Source organism: Bubalus kerabau, chromosome 10 (assembly GCF_029407905.1).
Source record: "Bubalus kerabau isolate K-KA32 ecotype Philippines breed swamp buffalo chromosome 10, PCC_UOA_SB_1v2, whole genome shotgun sequence".
In the NCBI taxonomy this organism is placed as follows: domain Eukaryota; kingdom Metazoa; phylum Chordata; class Mammalia; order Artiodactyla; family Bovidae; genus Bubalus; species Bubalus kerabau.
In genome coordinates, this window is record NC_073633.1 from 9,399,422 (window position 1) to 9,416,749 (window position 17,328).

Here is a 17,328-nt window from a genome sequence, read left to right on the forward strand (position 1 = left end):
ATATCAGGTTCCTCCAAAATACAATTTTACTCTTCCATCAAAGTACAGACTCAGTTTTCCCCACATTATAGGAGTATATATTCATTGTGATCATCTCATAGAGGGGAGATGGGCTCCCCAACCCAAATTTGGTTTTCTGTTGAGACTGATGGTATCACACATACACTCCAAGAAAACAGGAAAAGGCTTATTACTTACAACACGAGGCTTTCTGGGGTGAGCAGGACACGCTCCCAACAGGTCCAGAAATGGAGATAGCAGGGGAGGTGGCTGGCTTGGGGCTTTATGGTGTTTAGGGAGGTGGGACCAGGAGGAGAGTTCTGTACAGTCAGGGGCTTGTGCAGTTTGAACGCCCTGCCAGTGCCAACTGAGGGAGGGATGGGCCTTCCTCATCAGTTTGCCCGGATGTGGGTCAGTCGGGAAGGGGGAGAATGGGGGCTTGAAAACTGTCCCCAGTCACAGAAAAAATGGAGTCAGACTATTACAGAGACCGAATGTATCTGTGTCTGTCTTTACTGGGCTCTTGCTTTGGGGACACAGTTATCCTCAGGTTGACTTTTCTTTGCTCTCAGCATCTCCTTTGTGTTTGTCTGTCCTTTGCATTTGCTATGAATAGCCCTTCCTTTCTGTCGATAATTCAATTTGCAGTTGTATCTAGTCTGTTTCTTCCAGTTTCTGATTTACATTTTGGGAAACGATGTGCTTTCAGTCCTCCATTTCTGTCTTTGATTTTGCAATGCCTTTTACTCCTAATTTTGTTGTTTCATCAGGTTATCTTTGTTCCATTGAGTTTATTTTTGTAATTAAGTTCTGTCTTGAGCAATCACATGGCAGCTGGCATTTTCTTCTATTAGGATATATTTTATCCTAGACTGAACTTTTCATCTGTTCCTTGTATGCAGTATACCCGTTTTCCCTGCTTTATTGGTCTACTTCTCCCCTCCCCGAGGGTCACTAGAAGACTGCTTCCTGGGGGTTCCTCCATCCCCCATGGAGTCCTGCATCTGCCTTCACAGATGTATCTCCTCTAAGGCTGTCCCACGATTCCCCCTGGCTGACAATTGGCACAGTTCCCACATCCTCTGCTCCTCCCCAAGTTGGAGACTATAAAGAGAATTCTGGCTTGTGGATGCCTTCTTTTCGTAGCACCGTTTCAGCAGTTTGGAGATCACCTCTAGGATGCATGTTAGGCGATACAGATGCTCGTTCTTGTCTTGTCAGATGCTTATTTCAAGTGTGTTATTAAACGCGGCATGGTGCTTCCCTGCTTGCTTGCTGTTGATGGGTGGATTTTTTTTTTTTTTCTGTCTCCTATTTGTGGTATTTACTGTTTTAATATCCTTTACTAATCATTGAGTAAAGGGAAGTCGGCAGTTGTGCCTCTGTGGGTGTAGGATCATCCAATTCTTTTCAAATTGTGCTCACTGATGAAAATTACTGAAGAAACCACTCGGTGTTTCACACATCCTGTGTGTAAATATCTGTCCTGTTAATGGCACAGGTCTTTGAGAGGTTGAGTGGAGGAAATTAGGTGCAAATGCAAATGGAGAGGTGATAATTTGAAATGGTTTTCAACTTTAAGTTTGAGAATAGACTAGAAAGGGGATCTGTTCATATATCACAAAGTATATATATATTTTAAGTTTTAATAAAAATTTCCCTCCCGTTCCCTTCCCCACTCTCCATTCAGTTAAAGGTGGGTGAACATAAATACTGTTTGTGTGAACAAATGTGGCCTGCGCCCTTGATACTATTCCTTCTTTTTTAAAAAAATCTAATTAATGAATTTATTTTTGGCTGCACTGAGTCTTTGCTGCTGTGTGTGGGCCTTTGGGTTGCAGCAAGCGGAGGCTGCTCTGTCGCAGTGTGCAGGCTTCTCATTGCGGTATCTTCTCTTGTTGTGGAGCACAGGCTCCAGGCGCGGGGGCTTCAGTGGTTGTGGGACCTGAGCTCAGCAGCTGCGGCGCGCAGGCTTCGTTGCTTCGCAGCATGTGGAATCTTCCCATGCCAGGGATCGAACCTGAGTCCCCGGCACTGGCAAGCAGTCGGTTCCACTGTACTACCAGGGAAGTCCAAAACTATTCCTTCTTTTCTTTTTTTCCCTAAGCTTCCTGCTTGCTTTTCACCTCACATCCTGGTATGCAAATCCTCAAGGAATAGTTTCCATTTATGCTTTCTTGATTCCTAAGGTATCTCACATTAAATAGGAACATACAGAAAACCAACTCATAAATTAAAATATGTGACTTTAAAACTTCATTCCCCTGAGAGTCTGGGGAGAAAACGTGGAAACATTACATGTTTACCATCTAGAAGGTTGTTTTTCCCTTACACCCAACCGACTCACTTCCACTTATGAGGCAAATGCTGACGACAGAGCTAAAAACAGGTCTAGACAGTGTGACTGAGGCTGGTGTGGAAATGAGGAGGTGGCGGGAAGGAGGAAAACTGGCCCAATGGCTTCTGCAAGCGACTGTTCCAAGCAGCCAAATGTGGCTTTTGTGTTGGCTCGTCGTCTGGGGATGGGGCATGGGTGGCGGGTAGTTCTCGTCCTCTGCCAGGATGTGACTCTAAACAACCTTTGATCATGAGTTGTAGGACTACAGGCTTTCACAATGTTAGGGACCTGGGCCAAATCCTTAGCTAACCCATAGCCAGAATGACCTGGGTTGTAACAAAATGCCTGTACCCCTCAATTTGATGATATATATCAAGAGCTTATTTAAAAGGTCATTTCAGCTAGACTGGGCTCCTCAGGCTCAGATACTGTTCTAATGGCTGAGTAGGTATTATTCTTCCTCCAAAGATAATCGTTCACATCTGTGGTTGGAATGGATTTGGACTGGATTCCTTGATGTAGCCAAGGTTGACTTAAGTGTTGGAGGAGACTTCTTAGGGGAAAAAAAGGCCCCCACTTTGGCTCTACTTCACTGAGCATTGAAGATATACATCATGCCTAGGGGGAGAAGGCAGTTGCAGACTAAGGCTACATTGCAGGACACTCCCATGGGGACCTTGAGAAGGAATTCATCAAAAAGGAGGGGCTCCGAGGTCTTCCCTGGAGGCCCAGTGGTTAAGACTGTGCTTCCAATGCAGGGGACGCAGGTTCGATCCCTGATCAGGGAACTAAGATCTTATGTGCTGTGCAGCCTGGCCACGCCACCTCCCACCCACCCCCACCCCCCGCCAAAAAAAAATGGAGGGGCTACTGGGACAAAGGTCATACCGAGTTCTCAGGATGCAGGGCAGGGCTGTAACCAATCTCACTCCAACCTGTGCTCTGATACATTTTGATAAAACAACTAAGCACATGCAAATAGAAAAGTTGCATCAATCAAAAATCAAAAGAGCTGAAGCACTCAAGGCCAAGCAGCTCTTGTGCTGAGACTCCGCTCTAAGAGTAAAACTGTCTTCAAGTTGTATACCTCCAGAGAAGGAATGCTTACCCCACTGAGTCCCAGGCTTCGGCCTGCTGCTGACTTTCTCAATAACGTGACCCTGGAAATGCTGAATTATTCCTGTGATCTTAAAGCCCCTGCAACTTGCTGCCAGGCTTGGCGGGGCAGGGATTGGAAAGGAGATCTCTGAGGTGAGTGTGGGCAGGCTTTGGGCCACAGGTTCTTTTGTACAGCTCCAGGACTCACTTCCTACTCTACCCAACTGGTGGGAGCTCTGGATTTTCCAGTGGCTGCCTAGATGCTCCAGGTGACATATCTTAGGGTTCAAGGGAGGTGTGAACCATTGGATAAATCTGGACCAAAATAAGACAGCAGATTGGTGAGAGTTTGCAGACAAAAATTTTCCCTCCACTGCTCTCTCTTGGCTATTGCAATATACAGTACCTTGGTTCAGACAGTGAAGAACCTGCCTACAATGCAGGAGACCCAGGTTCAATCCCTGGGTCAGGAAGATTCCCTGGAGAAGGAAATGGCAACCCAGTCCAATATTCTTGCCTGGAGAATCCCATGGACAGAGGAGCCTGGCGGGCTACATGGGGTTGCAAAGAGTAGGACACGACTGAGCGACTAATACTTTGAACTTTTTAACTTTCAAGACAGCAGACTGGAAAGAGTTTGCAGAGAGAAAATTTTTCCTCCCCTGCAATCTCTTGGCCATTGCAGCATACAGTGCCTTAAGATAGTTTCTCTCAGAAATAAGCCAAGTTTTATCCAAGTCACGACATCAAAAAAGAAAGAAAGAAACAAAGAAGCTAGGGTTTGAAACTGTGATAAGCTGGATAACATGCCACCTTGCATTTGCTTGCTTCCTTCCTTTTTTTGCCCTCATTCCTGGTTCCCTACAGGTACAGCCCACAATGAAACCCCAGCATGTAACTCAGGTTGCTTTCTAGAGAACTCAGGCTAACACAGAATATAAAAAAGAGGTGAGTTTGGCAGAAGTTTGCAATAGAAGCAAGAGTATGGAAGAAAATTTGGGGCACTGAGCAGGTTTAATAGACATAATAGATCAGGCGCAGCAGATCTGAACTCTGGGTCCATCATAAAGATGAGTTGACGAGTTGTGGGGTTAGGAGTAAAGTGTGGTTATGGAGTTATGCCTCCAAGAGGTACACTTCATGTTCTCCAGCAGGTGGCAACAGGAAGATAACTACCAGGACTTTTCCATGTAGTTTTGGATATGTATGCCTGTACTCCAGAGATTACAGAAATATTGGCTGACAGTCTCATTTTGGGGGTGGAATTATTCACTGCATTAAGCCTTTATAGAAAAAAGAAGTAATAAGTGATCACTCCATCGGTGAATATGAAGAGAAATAATATGAGAGTCTTCCGTGTCCATTGGACACTCTTTTGCTAAAACCTTGGAAGTCTGTGCTTCGTTTTATAAGGGAAACTACAGCGATTCTCACACATACAAATCAGGCTGTTTAACCTTCACCACAGCCCGGGGCACTGAGGTTTTTCTCACTTCCCGTTTGCAGATCGGGAACAGGAAACTTGGTGCGGTAAAGTGCTCTGTTTCAGGTCACACAGGTTCAGGGCTCAAGCCACCCTGAGGCTCTTTGGCTCAAAATCCCTACTATGGTTTCGAAGGGAACTGAGGAGATTAACCTCTCCTCCTCCTAGAGATTCAACATAGTTTTAGCTGGTTAGCGGCTTGCCTTCAGGCAATGAACCAAGACATAAGGGAAATGATTCAAAAGTTGAGGGAATTGGGACTCTATTAAAATGGTGTTAGGAAAGGTATTCTGTGTTTGTGTCAGAGACCTATAATTTATGTAGATTCACATGCACTTTTTCTTTTTTTCAGATACTGCATAAATTTGGAAATGTGTGGAGTGTTGTGGAACCAAATGTATTTGTATGTGTTCAACACACTGTACCATTGACTCAATTATCCATGTGGGGATTGGTGGTGTTAGTCGCTCAGTCGTGTCCAACTCTTTGCAACCCCATGGACTGTATAGTCCACCAGGCTCCTCTGTCTGTGGGGATTCTCCAGGCAAGACTACTGGAGTGGGTTGCCATTCCCTTCTCCAGGGGAATCTTCCCGACCCAGGGATTGAACCCAGGTCTTCGGTATTGCAGACAGATTCTTTACTGTCTGAGCCACCAGGGAAACCCATGTGGGGATTATTCACTTTTAAAAAATTGATTAATTTATTTTAATTGGAGGCTAATTACCTTACAAAATTGTAGTGGTTTTGCCATACATTGACACGAATCAGCCATGGGGGTACATGTGTTCTACATCCTGAATCCCCCGCCCACCTCCCTCCCCATCCCATCCCCCAGGGTCATCCCAGTGCACCAGCCCTGAGCACCTTGTCTCATGCATTGAACCTGGACTGGCGATCTATTTCCCATATGGTAATATACATATTTCAGTGCTACTCTCTCAAATCATCCCACCCTCGCCTTCTCCCACAGAGTCCAAAAGTCTGTTCTTTACATCTGTGTCTCTTTTGCTGTCTAGCATATGGGGTCATCGTTCCCATCTTTCTAAATTCCATATATATGTGTTAATATACTGTATTGGTGTTTTTCTTTCTGACTTACTTCACTCTGTATAATAGGCTCCGGTTTCCTCCACCTCATTAGAACTGATTCAAATGTATTCTTTTTAATGGCTGAGTAATATTCCCTTGTGTATATGTACCACAGCTTTCTTATCTATTCTGCCAATGGATATCTAGGTTGCTTCCATGTCCAAGCTATTGTAAACAGTGCTGCGATGAACATTGGGGTACACGTGTCTCTGTCCCTTCTGGTTTCCTCAGTGTGTATGCCCAGCAGTGGGATTGCTGGGTCATAAGGCAGTTCTATTTCTAGTTTTTAAGGAATCTCTCCACACTGTTCTCCATAGTGGCCATACTAGTTTGCATTCCCACCAACAGGGTAAGAGGATTCCCTTTTCTCCACACCCTCTCCAGCATTTATTGCTTGTAGACTTTTGGATCGCAGCCATTCTGACCGGCGTGAGATGGTACCTCGTTGTGGTTTTGATTTTCATTTCTCTGATAATGAGTGATGTTGAGCATCTTTTCATGTGTTTGTTAACCATCTGTATGTCTTCTGGGAGAAATGTCTGTTTAGTTCTTTGGCCTATTTTTTGATTGGGTCATTTATTTTTCTGGTATTGAGCTGCATGAGCTGCTTGTATATTTTTGAGATTAATTCTTTGTCAGTTCCTTCATTTGCTATTATTTTCTCCCATTCTGAAGGCTATCTTTTCACTTTGCTTATAGTTTCCTTCATTGTGCAAAAGCTTTTAAGTTTAATTAGATCCCATTTGTTTATTTTTGCTTTCATTTCCATTACTCTGGGAGGTGGGTCATAGAGGATCCTGCTGTGATTTATGTCAGAGAGTGTTTTGCCTGTGTTTTCCTCTGGGAGTTTTAGATTATTCACTTTTAATTTGCAATCTGGCTTCTCCTTTCAGTTAGGATGTTTCAGGGCTGCTCTTGGAATGCCAACTAATTAAAATAATTTAAGTGAAACATAATTAGGTACAAAAATAAAATCCAATCTTTTCTCAGCTCCTGAAGATTCTGCAGCTGAAATGTAACTCTAATTCATCCACTATCTTTTCATTCTCCAGCACCATTTTACTGCAGAGAACTTTTTGCTTTCCATGGGTTATCGCAGTATTCCCTATCTGGCTTTACTGCTTACCTCTTTCCTATCCAATAATCATTCTGCTGACAGTAATCTTCAACAAACAAACACACCTCTCAACACAAAACTTTCTTTGCTTGAATACATTTAATGACTCACCATTTCTCATCAGATTGAATATATATACCAAACTGATCATTCAAGGCTTCTTCATGCCACCTGCCCTAGGAAGTTTACCTGATCAAACCTCCATGTCTTATCATTCTTCCCAGCTCTGAATCCTCTTAATGCACTAGATGGTTTTCTCTAAGGGAGACTAAAGTATTCCTGAATTCGTGTTGTCTTTCTGCTCTCCTGCCCTTTTATTTAAAAAAAAAATTTATTTTTATTGAAGTTTAGTTGTTTTACAATGTTGTATTACTTTCTGCTATACAGCCAAGTGAATCAGATACACACACACACACATATATATGTGTGTCCCCTTTGCCAGCACAGAGCACTGAGCAGTGTTCCCTGTGCTGCACTGCAGGTTCTCCTTTGTTTCCTATTTTCTTACATAATAGTGTATATATATATCTATCTATCTCAATCTCCCAGTCCATCCCAGCCCTCACCCACTTTCTCCCTTGCTGTCCATACATTTGTCCTCTACCTCTGTGTTTCTATTTCTGCTTTGCAAATAGGTTCATCTGTACCATTTTTCTACATTCCACATACACGCATTTATATTAATTATAGTCTCTGCAGGAATTCTTCTCAGCTACTATGCAGTACAATAGCAAATAGATGAGGAAACAAGGGAAACAACGACAGGCTTTATTTTGGGGGGCTCCAAAATTACTGCAGATGGTGACTGCAGCCACGAAATTAAAAGAGGCTTGCTCCTTGGAAGGAAAGCTATGACCAACCTAGACGGCTTACTGAAAAGCACAGAGATTACTTTGCTACAACGCTCTGTCTAGTCAAAGGAAGTCTACCCTGAATACTCGTTGGAAGGACTGATGCTGAATCTGAAGCTCCAATACTTTGGCCACCTGATGTGAAAAGCCGACTCATTGGAAAAGACCCTGATGCTGGAAAGATTGAAGGCAGGAGGAGAAGGGGACGACAGAGGATGAGATGGTTGGATGGCATCACCAACTCAGGGGTCATGAGTTTGAGCAAACTCTGGGAGTTGGTGATAGACAGGGAAGTCTGGTGTGCTGCAGTCCATGGGGTCGCAAAGAGTCGGACATGACTGAGGGACTGAACCGAACTATGCAGTACCTAGCTTGGTGACTGACCCCAAAGAGGTGTGACAAATACTTGCCTACTTAACTAACGGCTCTAGGTGTCTCATCTAGAGCCAGACATTCTGGAACGTGAAGTCACGTGGGCCTTAGGAAGCATCATTACAAACAAAGCTAGTGGAGGTGATGGGATTCCAATTGAGCTATTTCAAATCCTGAAAGATGATGCTCTGAAAGTGCTGCACTCAATATGCCAGCAAATCTGGAAACCTCAACAGTGGACACAAGACTGGAAAAGGTCAGTTTTCATTCCAGTGCCAAAAATGTTCAAACTACCACACAGTTGCACTCATCTCACATGTTAGTAAAGTAATGCTCAAAATTCTCCAAGCCAGGCTTCAATAGTACGTGAACCATGAACTTCCAGATGCTCAACCTGGATTTAGAAAAGGCAGAGGAACCAGAGATCAAATTGTCAACATCTGCTGGATCATCGAAAAAGCAAGAGTTCCAGAAAAACATCTATTTCTGCTTTATTGACTATGCCAAAACCTTTGACTGTGTGGATCACAACAAACCATGGAAAATTCTGAAAGAGATGGAAATACCAGACCATCTGACCTGCCTCTTGAGAAATCTGTATGCAGGTCAAGAAGCAACAGTTAGAACTGGACATGGAACAACAGATAGGTTCCAAATCAGGAAAGGAGTACGTCAAGGCTGCATATTGTCATCCTGCTTATTTAACTTATATGCAGAGTACATCATGAGAAACACTGGGCTGGATGAAGCACAAGCTGTAGTCAAGATTGCCTGAAGAAATATCAATAACCTCAGATATGCGGATGACACTACCCTTATGGTAGAAAGTGAAGAAGAACTAAAGATCCTCTTGATGAAAGTGAAAGAGGAGAGTGAAGAAGTTGGCTTAAAGCTCAACATTCAGAACACTAAGATCATGGCATCCAGTTCTATCACATCATGCAAATAGACGGGGAAACAGTGGAAACAGTGAGGGACTTTATTTTTCTGGGCTCCAGATTCACTACAGGTGGTGACTGCAGCCATGAAATTAAAAGACACTTACTCCTTGGAAGAAAAGTTATGACCAACCTAGACAGCATACTAAAAAGCAGAGAAATTACTTTGCCAACAAAGGTCCATCTAGTCAAAACTATGGTTCTTCCAGTAGTCATGTATGGATGTGAGAGTTGGACTATAAAGAAAGCTGAGCACCGGAGAATTGATGCTTTTGAACTGTGGTGTTGGAGAAGACTCTTGAGAGTCCCTTCTACTACAAGGAGGTCCACCCAGTCCATCCTAAAGGAAATCAGTCCTGAATACTCATTGGAAGGACTGATGCTAAAGCTGAAACTCTAATACTTTGGCCACCTGATGCGATGAACTGACTCATTGGAAAAGACCCTGATGCTGGGAGAGATTGAAGGCAGGAGGAGAAGGGGCCACAGAGGATGAGATGGTTGGATGGCATCACTGACTCGATGGACATGAGTTTGAGTAATCTCCGGGAGTTGGTGAGGGACAGGGAGGCCTGGCATGCTTCAGTCCATGAGGTTGCAAAGAGTCAGACATGACTGCATGACTGAACTGAACTAATTGCTGACAAATCCCATGATCAGGAATTTTGGTCTTTTATCTCCTGAGTGTCTAGCATAGTGCCTGGCACACAGTAGGTGCTCAGCAAACACTACTGAATGAATAAAGTACCAAGAGCACAGGCTCCACACCCACTGCAGAGCTCCAGAGATGCAAACACAGGAAGGGCAGTGGCAGCAGGACACAGGCTGGAGCTGTCCTGGGCTCCTTGAGGAGAGCGATCCACGGCCCACCCAGCTGTGCGGGCAGCGCTTAGAACTCTTCCTCAAAAAAAAAAATTTATGTGTATATGTACACACTCCTAAATATTTGTTTATACACAATCTACATAATACATAAAAATATCCTCACTCTATATGTGTATATATACATATGGAGTGTATACATATAAAATCAGTTCAGCTCAGTTCAGTCACTCAGTCGTGTCCAACTCTTTGTGACCCCATGGGCTGCAGCACACCAGGCTTCCCTGTCCTTCACCAACTCCCAGAGCTTACTCAAACTCATGTCCATCAAGTCGGTGATGCCATCCAACCATCTCATCCTCTGTCGTCCCCTTTTCCTCCTGCCTTCAATCTTTCCCAGCATCAGGGTCTTTTCAAACCCTTTGCACCAGGTGGCCAAAGTACTGGAGATTCAGTTTCAGCATCAGTCCTTCTGATGAATATTCAGGACTGATTTCCTTTAGGATGGACTAGTTGGATATTCTTGTAGTCCAAGGGACTCTCAAGAGTCTTCTCCAACACCACAGTTCAAAAGCATCAATTCTTTGGTGCTCAGCTTTCTTTATGGTCCAACTCTCACATCCATACATGACCACTGGAAAAACCATAGCCTTGACTAGATGGACCCTGTTGGCAAAGTAATGTCTCTGCTTTTTAATATGCTGTCTAGGTTGGTCATAACTTTCCTTCCAAGGAGTAAGTGTCTTTTAATTTCATGGCTGCAGTCACCATCTGCAGTGATTTTGTAACCCCCCAAAATAAAGTCTGCCACTGTTTCCCCATCTATTTCCCATGAAGTGATGGGACCAGATGCCATGATCTTAGTTTTCTGAATGTTGAGTTTTAAGCCAACTTTTTCACTCTCCTCTTTCACTTTCATCAAGAGGCTCTTTAGTTCTTTTTCACTTTCTGCCATAGGGATGGTATCATCTGCATATCTGAGGTTATTGATATTTCTCCCAGCAATCTTGAATCCAGCTTGTGCTTCATCCAGCCCAGCGTTTCTCATGATGTACTCTGTATAGAAGTTAAATAAGCAGGGTGACAATATACAGCCTTGACATACTCCTTTTCCTATTTGGAACCAGTCCGTTGTTCCATGTCCAGTTCTAACTGTTGCTTCCTGACCTGCATACAGATTTCTCAAGAGGCAGGTCAGGTGGTTTGGTATTCTCATCTCTTTCAGAATTTTCCACAGTTTATTGTGATCCACACAGTCAAAGTCTTTGGCATAGTCAATAAAGCAGAAGGAGATGTTTTTCTAGAACTCTCTTGCTTTTTCGATGATCCAGCGGATGTTGGCAATTTGATCTCTGGTTCCTCTGCCTTTTCTAAAACCAGCTGGAACATCTGGAAGTTCACATATAAAATAGGTAAATATATAAAAATGTGTGTGTATACATACATAATAGGTAAAAAATTACATGTAAGTAAATTAATTCGTGTACAGCCTTGACTGGGAATGGCGAGAGATGGGCAGGACAGCCGGGGCCACCCCCTCGCCCTTCGGTGCCCGCCAGAGCGGAAGGGCGCGGCCGCGGCGAGGTTGGCCTTTCCGGCTTGCTGTCCGCCGCGCCACCGTTGGGTGGGCTCCGGGCTGCTGATCCGGGCTACGCGGCCCGGGAGCCGGGAGGCTGGCGGCGTCCGCAGCTCCGATCCTGCGGGAGAGCCCCAGGTCGCCCGGCTGCGCGCGGGGCCCCCGTCCCCGGCGGCGCTGGCAGGGCCGGCCCGAGGATGCTCCTGCTTCTGTCCCCCGGCGGAGGTGGGGCGCCGGCAGGCGGAGGCGCAGCGCGGGACTCGTGGAGTGCGGGAGCGCGGGCGCCGCCCCCTGCACGCTGGCTCTCACTTGCGCGGGCTTACAATGAATGACTCTGGAGGCTGAGGTCCGTGCGACGGGGTCTGGTCACTGTCCCTGTTCCCCGAGGCTGGTAGCACAGGTACCCAAGCCATCCTGGAGTTGTACTGAAATCACGTGAAAAGGTGATCCGTTTCTATTTTCAGTCCCTTCAGACTGAGTATGAGAGAGACTCCCATTGGTCCTTGGATGGTCTTTAATACCTAACACGTGTTAATAAATACACCTTTTCAATCAAGATAGAATAGGCCCCAGGTCAGGAGTTTGGGGTTGGTAACAGCATCTGACCAGAATTTGATAACATTGCTTTTGTTTTCACTTTATTTCTTTTTGTTCATTTATATATGTAGTTAATTTCTATTCGTGGTAGGTAAGGTCGGCTGTCGATGGTGGTGATAACAAAGTTCTGTTTTAAAATAAAGTAAAAATGACTCCATTTATTGAAAGATAAGTAATAGTGTAGTTGGTTTGTGGATGCAGAAAAGTGTGGAAGTATAACAGGCTGGAGAATGACTTCCTTGTGTCTAGACTGAACAGGGGTCTTTTTGAAGAGGAGACTTGTCATTTTGAAGTTTTTCCCTATTTGAATGAGCTCTGAGAGCTAATTCCTTTTCTCACACCAGTGTCCTGGGTGACACACTACATTGGTGAACCATATCCAGCGTGGTGCAATAGAATTGTTCTTATCACATAATTTGAAGCTGATTACAGTTTAAGCAGGGTTTTCTTTATTTTTAATTAATTAATTTTAATTGGAGAGTAATTACATTATTGTGATGGTTTTTTGCTGCACATCAAAATGAATCCGCCGCAGGTATCCGTGTGTCCTTCCCATCCTGAACACACCTCCCTCCTCCCTCCCAACCCTATCCCTCTGGGTTGTCCCAGAGCACCGGCTTTGGGTGCCCTTAAGCAGGGTTTTAAAACAACTGTGTACTTAGTGACCCCAAATGATGTGATAATGGTTTTAATCCCATTATCTGCTCTGTAGGGCCTTTTCTTCTTCTTTTTTTCTATTTTTGGTGTAACTGCCACTTCCCTCCTCTCACTCTTTTCAGAGTTCTGTTTTGAGTTAAGGGGATACATAAACACCCACTCCTAAATTGATACAGTTCCCCACTGAGTGCAGACTTTCCTGGCCCAGAAGAAAGAGAAAATTTGCCAAATAGACATTTTCAACAGAAGTACTTCTGGGGGTATCTTTTGGAAATGTCCTGTCTTCTTTGCTGGCCGTCATCCGTCTTTCTTAATACTCAGACTTAACCTTTATAGCAGTCAGTTGTTGAAAACTTAACAGTCAGCTGTACTTACATCAATGACAGTACCACTTGGGGAAAACTCATTTTAAAACTTTGTTTTGTGAATTTCTTTAGCATGAAAAAGCAGTGTCCCTGATAAATGAAATAGATATAGGAAGACTTCCATGATTGCTCACCTGAATTCTTCAAAAACTTCACCTGAAGGTTTGTATGTTTGTATTTCTATAGCTTATAATTTGTTCTTATGATTCCACTGCAACTCTAGGTTTCTACTTGAAGAACTTTTGGCAAGGTGCTGTTCTGCAGCAATACTGAAGAATACTAGATCTCTAGAAAATTTGATGATCAAAAGTTTGGGAAATTCTGTCTTCATTCATTCTGTCGTCTACTTTTTATTTTTTTAAAAAAAGCTATGGAACTTTTCAGAGTATATTTTATGGTAGTGTTAATAATAAATATTTAAGGGTGAATATTGTGTGCAGAATTTTTCATACGTATTTGACCATGGAACTGTTTCATCTGTTTTGGGGCAAAGGCTTTGTGGAACTTGCTTTGGGAAAATTCTGATATCACGATTTCATTCTTCCTCTTAATAATAGTTCTGTGGTTTTGCCCTCAACCAGTATATAATCTTTCTTTTCCACTTTTATTTCAAGGGTGTGGTTATCTTGAAAGTATTGATAGTTGGTAATTCACTACTTGGTCACCAAACTTAGTTAATTTCTTTATTGGGTTATAGAAGAATTATGAAAATCAGACACAAGAAATACCCAATTCATTACCAGAAACTAGTGTAAGCCAATATACTTTGTTTACAGAAGTCTAGAATGGGTACCATACATTTCAGAAAGATTGCTTTTAAAACTTTAAGTTATCTGATAGATTGACTTGTGGGTAGCACCATATTTCCCCATTATGATAATTAGGTCTTAGTATATTAACGTAAAGGACAAATCACAGGTGCACACCCCAGCATATAGAAATGTGTGAGGATTTTGGTTGTTGTTGTTACAGTGTGTTTAGGGTGCTGCTGGCATTTCTCTATACTGAAAAATTAATATTCACTTTCCATTTAAAATTTAAGTTTCTTGGACACTTGGTTTCTAATTTTATAACATGGGCCTTAAATTTTTTCTCCCATTGAGAGGATAAAAGTGAATATATCTCTTTAACTTTCTCTTTAATGCCCACGTACGTGTGGGTTACTTTTGGTACAGAGGGAGAAGTTAAGCTGCTGTTGGAAGCAAATAATGTGACTTATATTTGATATTTATCTGCCCAGGGTTGTTGTTGGGTTAAGATGTTGAAGATGTGTTTGGAACTTTGTTTTAGAGCTGTGTTCTCCATTTGTTGTTCTGCTCACGTATTTTAAGCTCCACCTTATTTTAAGGGGGCTGTGTCATGTATCAGTGAATGGGGGGAGATAAATGTTTCCTTGTCCCCCTTCACTCCAAACCACTTTATTATGAAAATGCTTTTGAAGATCTTAAGAATGTTCTTTTTTTTTTGCTCTCTTTTTCAAAAAAAATCTCACTTTCTTATACATTTTGAGGACATTGAAGTTTGTTTTTCTATGTGCTCAATCACTATTTTTATTTTGTCTAAAAAGCACCTCATTTGGTGTATGTTAAAAGGAATCAGTTGACAAACTTGGAAGTTAGATCGTACATATTCATTGAATTTAATGCAACATGTGGCTCAGTGATTATACATTAGTAATACTGTTATTCTGTTCCTCATATTGACAAACTCTGGTACTGTAAGTCATTATTTCAAGAAGGTATATGGTAGTCACAGAAAATTACATTAAGCGATTCATAATTCAGGTTGACCCAAATCTTTACATTCAAAGACTGCCTTTATTAACTTACATGCTGCTGCTGCTGCTAAGTTGCTTCAGTCGTGTCCGACTCTGTGCGACCCCATAGACGGCAGCCCACCAGGCTCCCCCGTCCCTGGGATTCTCCAGGCAAGAACACTGGAGTGGGTTGCCATTTCCTTCTCCAATGCATGAAAGTGAAAAGTGAAAGTGAAGTCGATCAGTCTTGTCCAACCCTCAGCGACCCCATGGACTGCAGCCTACCAGGCTCCTCCGTCCATGGGATTTTCCAGGCAAGAGTCCTGGAGTGGGGTGCCATTGCCTTCTCCATAGTTGTCCCTAATCTTCATTTATGCCAGCTCTTCCCATAAACTTCCTGCACATTAATGTTAGAAAGAGTGATGGATGGTTTCTTTTTCTTTTACATATAAGGAATGTTATGGAGAGATGGGTTTTAGGGTTTCTAAGGTCAATGCAGAAGGTGCCGATCTCATAGAGACGAGACTGTTTCAGGGAGGGAGAGGCAGTTCCTTAGGAAAGCAGCGCATTGGATCCTAACATGACACTTCTTCATAAGTCAGTTTCAGTTGTATTATTTTTCTTCAGGAGTTTGTTGGAGCTGTTTGCTGTTTCTGTTGAGCATTTAGATTGGAATGCATGTTTGTCTTTAGCCCTAGAATCACCCTAGTACACATGAGACCTCAGTACACGTTGACTGAGGAAACAGAAGACATATTTTGCATCGCACACTCACACTGACTTCAGGACTTAACTCGTTCAGGGAATGGTGGACCTAATTATTTAGTTTGGAGTAGGAAATGGCAACCCACTCCAGTATTCTTGCCTGGAGAATCCCGTGGACTGAGGAGCCTTGTGGGCTACAGTCTATGGGGTCGAAAAGAGTTGGGCACGACTGAGTGACTAAGCAACAATTATTTAGTTAGTATTCTATCTCTGTTTGCAAAGTGTACAGTTGAAGTCATATAAGTGAATCCTGTTTGAATTCACATAAACTAAATATGTTACTCTGTTGTATTAACTGATGACTTATTTACACTTTGTCCCTTTTGTGTCTTACTAACTTACACCTTCAGAATCTTCAGGTTCTCTTGTCTTAAAATTTAAAAGTACTACTGTATTCATTAAACAAAGTCTCTTGCCTATTACCAGTCTCTTACTGATTTATGGGATTAGAGCCTGTGAGGAGAGAGAAAGGTTTCTTAAACACAAACTCACTGGTATTCTGTATTTGTCAGGTAAGTATATTCTTATAAAAATCTTGTAGGTAAACAAATATTCTGTGTGTCCTAGTGAAAGAAAGGAGGGGATAAGACAGTATAGATTTAGGTGTTAACTTTTAAAGTGGGAGGAATGTGAGTATCTTCATGTAGTTGGTGCCAATTTGAGGAATTCTAATATGAGTCCCTGTTTTCCTTCAAATTGTACTGAGTTGGGTTCCGTTGCTGCAAGCCAAGTTATTTTAATTGAATTTAGATTCAGACATGACTGTTTCCCATGGCTTCCATTCTTGTAGGCTCTAGTATACTTCTTTGTACAGTAAGGGTTTGCCTTTATTTATATTCACAGCATTAATCACCTATTAATTTTTCATTCTAGGTTATTAAAACATCACATTCATTAGTATAATAATTAGAAAATCAATTATCCTCCTAAGGACCAAAAAATTTGAGAATGACTGTGATATTTAATTTCTTATATTTTAAAAGGTCTGGCTGAAGATTTTGATTTGAGTTTTGTCCCCATGTTAATATTGTTGTAGGGAGGTTTAGACTTATTAAATAGGTGTGTGTCCTGGAACAAGACATTTCTCTGGATCCTAGTGATTTCTACCGTCCAGCTAAAAACTAACTGTATTACATTTGGTAGATAGTGGAGAATAAGGCGAAGGGTTTGAAGATGGCACTGATATGTACTAAAAACAACTAAAAACAACACAGGCTTTGGGATCACACTGTTTACCTCTTGGGGACTAGCTGAAGAATCTCAAGCAGGTTACTTACCTAGTTGAAACTTAAATTCTAGTCTGAAAGTTTGGACAATAATAGCAACCTTCCAAGGTTTGTCTGGAATTAAATACAGTGCGTGCATGCTCAGTCGTGAATGACTCTCTGGCAACTCTGTGGACTGGAACCTGCCAGACTCCTCTGTCCATTGGATTCCCCAGACAATACTGGAAGAAATGGCAACCCACTCCAGTATTGGAGTGGGTTGCCATTTCTTCCTCC